Raw genomic sequence first — 5,322 nt, 5'->3', positions numbered from 1 at the left:
TGTGTCTAGGAATTCAATGAGATAAAACTAGGACATAGAGATTCATTAAGAGAAAGTGAATGGAGCTCAGTAGTTATTTACTAATTGTATACTACTGGTTAACTATTGTAGAAGACAATGTGTTTTTCATGACAGAATGGATTTATTGTCATGTTCACAATTTGTGGCAGGCCCTGAAATCCTTCTTTGAAACAAGCCTGATAGAAGATTAAATGGGCCAAAACAACAATGTCACAGAGATTGTTCTACTGGGATTCACTCAGGATCCTGCTGAGAAAAAGGCATTATTTGTTATGTTTTTACTCATCTACATTGTGACAATGGTGGGAAACCTTCTCATTGTGATTACAGTGATTGCCAGCCCTTCTTTGGGCACCCCAATGTACTTCTTCCTTGCTTCTCTGTCACTGTTTATTATACCGCCATTACACCCAAGTTGATTGTAGACTTGCTTCATGTTAAAAAGACCATCTCCTTCACAGCTTGTCTAAGCCAGCTCTTTATAGAGCATTTATTTGGTGGGGTTGAGATTGTCATTCTGGTGGCAATGGCCTATATTCAGTATGGCCATCTGTAAACCGCCGCATTATCTGATTATCATGAATCAACGTGTATGTATACTTTTCTTAATGCTGGCCTAGGCAGGAGGTTTTGCACATGCTTTGTTTCAAGTACTTGCTGTTTATAAGCTTCCTTTCTGTGGTCCCAATATCGTTGAGCACTTTGGCTGTGACATATACCCATTATTGATACTTGTATGCACGGATACCTACTTTATTGGCTTCTCTAACACTGGCAATAGTGGAGCTATGAGTATAGTGATCTTCATTTTCCTCCTATTCTCCTATGGAATCATCCTAAGATATCTCAAGAATCAGAGTCAAGAAGGCAAGTGTAAAACTCTGTCCACCTGCAGCTCCCACATCATGGTGGTTTTCCTCATTTTTGTCCCCTGTATCTTCATGTATGTTAGAACAGTTTCTAGTTTTCCTGTTGATAAATCCATTACTGCATTTTATACCATTATCACTTGCATGTTGAATCCTTTATTATATACTTTGAGAAACCCAGAGATGAACAACTGTATGGGAAAACTCTTGCAAAAACTATAGAGTCACAATAGAGTAAGACTTTCTTCTTGCTGCGTATATTACTAAGCACTAGGCAATTATCAAGAATAAATTCTAGTAGTGTGTGTTCCATCTTGAACATTGATTCTAGTCCTTGATATTGAGAAACTACTGCTATTGTTAATATAATGGGTTCGTTGTTGTGAGTTTTTTAATTAGTGCAATTGTTTATACTATCATTTTTTTTTTTGGTTTTTACGAGACAGGTTTTCTCTGTATTGTTTTGGAGGCTATCGGTCCAGCCTGGCCTCGAACTCACAGAGATCCGCCTGCCTCTGCCTCCCGAGTGCTGGGATTAAAGGCGTGCGCCACCACTGCCCGGCTATATCATTTATTTTTTAACTACCATTTTTAACCATTTTGATGTGCTGCTTATTTTAGTTCATGTCAAATTTTCTAAAAATAATTTTCATGAAATGTTTTTCATATAGTATATTTTAATCATGTTTTTCTTCTCTCCCATCTCCTCTATATTCCTTTTCCTTCCCTCTCAACCAAATTAATGTTATTTCCCATGCTCTGTATTTTCCTTTTCAGCTGCCAAAACTAAACATGAAAAAATAAACAACAAAGTAAACAAGCAAATAACCAACAAGGTAACAATGACAAAAGAAATCAAATTAATTCCTTCATATACAATAAATCAAATCTAAACAAACCCATATATTTCATTTTCTGTTGGCAAACTACTCTTGGCTGTGAGCCTTGCTCTAGAGTGTGGTTGATATACTCAGTGATATCCATTGGAAAATATTGTTCTTTCTTCCCCTAGAAGTTATCAATTATAGCCAAATATAATTGACTATATCAAATATAACCAAGATCCATTCCTGGTTATGTGTGGAACTTTGTGTCCACTTTCTCATTTCAGTCCTGGGATTTTGTGTGGCTTGAATATGTATGGTCTCTGTGAATCCATACCTGCACCAGTGTCTGGAAAACATTTTTTCTTAAATTCATATACCACCTGTGGTGGTATATTATTTATGATTTATTAAAACTTTCCTGTGTATTCATAAAGCAAAGCCAGTCTCAAGCTATAGAGATCAGGAGATAGTAGTACAGACATTTAACCACCGGAATAAGATATAGAGCAATGTCAGAGTCCATGATCACCCTGGGCTATAGGTGAGTGAATCAGAGCTCACACATTTAAATCGAGGATTTTTTCCTCTTATTTTTATTATTATTTTTAAGTTTAAATTTAGATTAGAAACGAGGTTGGTTCACAAGTCAGTTCCAGGTCCCTCTCCCTTTCCCTCCCCTCCTCCTGTGCCCTCCTCCAATCACCCCCATTATCCCCTCATTTCTCAGGAGAGGTTGAGGCCCTCCATTGGGGTGTCCATAGTCTTTCATTTCATCCAGGGCAGGGCCTAGACCCTCCACCAAGAGTTCAGGGGGAGAGTGCATCTCACATTGTTGGATGGGAGTGCAAAGTCCATGTGTATACTCGGGATGAATACTAATCTACTGCCCAAGGCTCAATAGATTACCTAGGCCTCCTCAATGACACCCACATTCAGGGGGTCTTGATTAGTCCCATGTTGGATTCTGAGGCATCAGCCTGGGATTCAAGAGTTAAACCTTGTCAGGTCAGCTGTTTCTTGGGGTTAAACCAGCCCAGTCTTAATCCCTTTGGTCATCAGTCCTCCCTCTCTGTAACTGGCTTTCTTGAGTTCAGCTCAGTGCTTAGCCATGGGAGTCTGCCTCTTCTTCCATCAGCCACTGAATGAAGTTTCTGTTTCCCAGACTCTCTGGCCATGGGATTGTAGGATGACACTCCCCAGATCTATTTCTAAAATCCATATATGAGAGAGTACATGCCATGTTTCTCTTTTTGTGACTGCGTTACCTCACTCAGGATGGTTTCTTCTAGTGTCATCCATTTGCCTGCAAATCTCAGAATTCCATTGTTTTTTTCTGCTGAATAGTACTACATTGTATAAATGTACCACATTTTCTCTATCCACTCTTTGGTTGAGGGGCATCTAGGTTGCTTCCATGTTCTGACTATTACAAATAATGCTGCTATGAACATAGTGGAACAGACATCCTAGTTTTATGAATGGGCATCTTTTGGGTATATGCCTAAGAGTGGAGTTGCTGGGTCTTGTGGTAGGTTTATTCCCATTTTTCTGAGGAATCTCCATACTGATTTCCAAAGTGGCTGAACAAGTTGGCACTCCCACCAGCAATGGAGGAGTGTTCCCCTTTTACTACATCCTCTCCTGCATAAATTGTCGTTGGTGTTTTTGATTTTAGCCATTCTGACAGGAGTGAGATGGTATCTGAAAGTTGTTTTGATTTGCATTTCCCGGATGGCAAAGGATGTTGAGCACTTTCTCAAGTGCCTCTCAGCCATTTTAGACTCCTCTATTGAAAATTCTCTATTTAGTTCTGCAGCCCACTTTTTAATTGGATCCTTTGGTGTTTTTAAATCGAGGATTTAATAGGTATTGTGCAGCCATGTTGAGGAGATCATAGCAGTCTGAGTGATTCTGAGGGTCACCCCTTTGGTCTGAGCACAGGTAGAGGTAAGAGCTAGCTCCCAGGTGCTTTGCTTTTCTGATCTAAAAGTTAAAGCTTTAACTCATATATCAGTCACTGGGTCTTTTATTTTTTATGCTACAAACACCAATGCCTTTTATACTATTTCCACTCCCATTCTGCATAAGTGCCTGAGCCTTGAAGAGAGGAATTAGATGGAGATATCCCATTGGGAGCAAATGTGATATACTTAGTCCTAAATGTTTCTTTTTAAAAATATAGTTGGTTTGGTGAACTTCATTAGGCTTCCTTTCAACTAATCCCACATAGTTATATGTATTATAAAATCTGTTCTTTTGATAGTATAGCTACAATACTTTCATTTATTTTGAACAATAAGCCTTACTAATTCACTTAAAATTTAGTTTAAAATAATTCTTTATTTAATAAATGTTTATTCTAGACTAATTAAGACAGTTATATTCTGTGATTTACTCGTAATGTTTTGATTTTGTAAGCATTGAATAGTAATAAGTTGACTTGATTTTCATTTCTTTATCCCTCATGGTATTTATTTCTGCTAATAGTTTCTGGGTGAGATTATATCGTCTTTCGTGTTTAGCTCATGGTTGGTTACTAATCCTGCATTGGATAACTCTCCACCAAGGCTCATGTAGACTATCTAATTGAACACAATGGTTTGCAGAAAAAAGTAAATAAATATATAAATAAGATATGAAGTTGAGATGGATATGTGGCAGTGGGGTTCTAGGAGGATTTGGAACAATGGAGTAGACATGAACATGATAATAATATATTGTGCACACTTATGAACTTATCAACATGGTGATAGACATGGATCTATTTGCAGTCTTCTACATGTTGACATCCAGTTGTGCCAGCATCATTTGTTAAAGATACTTTCCTTTTTCCATTGTATTTTTGGCTTATTTGTCAAAAATCAGGTGTTCATCGGTATGTTGATTAATATCATGGTCTTCCATTGGTCCATGTATCAGTTTTTTTTTTAATCATTTTTTATTTTAATTTTAAATAGCTTGTTTCACATGTCAATCCCAGTTCCCTCTCCCTCCCCTCCTCCCGCACTCCCCTTCCACCCTCCCTCCCACCCTATTGCCAAATCCCTCCACATAGGGGATGTCTAGAGTCTATCATTTCACTCTTGGTAGGGTCAAGGCACTCCCCTAAGAGTCCAGGCTGAGAGAGCATCTCTCTTTGTGCCATAGGCACATGAAGACAGATTGTATACCAGGGATAGACACTGATCCACAGCTCAGAGCCCCATAGGTTGCCCAGGCCTTCTCACTGACACTCACATTTGGGGGGTCCAGATCAGTCCCATTCTGGCCTCCCCACTGTCGGTCTGGGGTCCAAGAGCACTCCCCTGTTCAGATCAGCCGTCTCTGCTGGTTTTGCCAGCCCATTCCTTGCCAATTTGCTCATCACTCCTCTCTCTCTGTCACTGGGTTCCTTGGGTTCAGTTCAGTGCTTAGTTGTGTGTTTGCCTCTGCTTCCATCAGTCCCAGGATGAAGGCTCCCGGATAGTTATAGACATCAAGTTCATTATCAGGAATGGGCATTCGAGGTGGTCCTTCCACTATTGCTTAGCTTGCCAATTGATGTTATACCTTTAGATCACTCGAGGTCACTCTGGTGCCTGATCTGTCTTCGATCCTATGATTCC

General features: G+C 39.3%; 1 pseudogene; it reads left to right on the top strand.

Annotated features, from left to right (window-relative positions):
- The first annotated feature begins 212 nt into the window (after positions 1-212).
- On the top strand, positions 213-1,157 carry LOC101834145 (annotated as a pseudogene).
- Positions 1,158-5,322: the final 4,165 nt, after the last annotated feature.

Source organism: Mesocricetus auratus, unplaced genomic scaffold, assembly GCF_017639785.1.
Source record: "Mesocricetus auratus isolate SY011 unplaced genomic scaffold, BCM_Maur_2.0 Super-Scaffold_100004, whole genome shotgun sequence".
Taxonomy (NCBI): domain Eukaryota; kingdom Metazoa; phylum Chordata; class Mammalia; order Rodentia; family Cricetidae; genus Mesocricetus; species Mesocricetus auratus.
The sequence above is the reverse complement of the archived record's forward strand: the minus strand, read 5'-3'. Positions and strand labels throughout refer to the sequence as shown.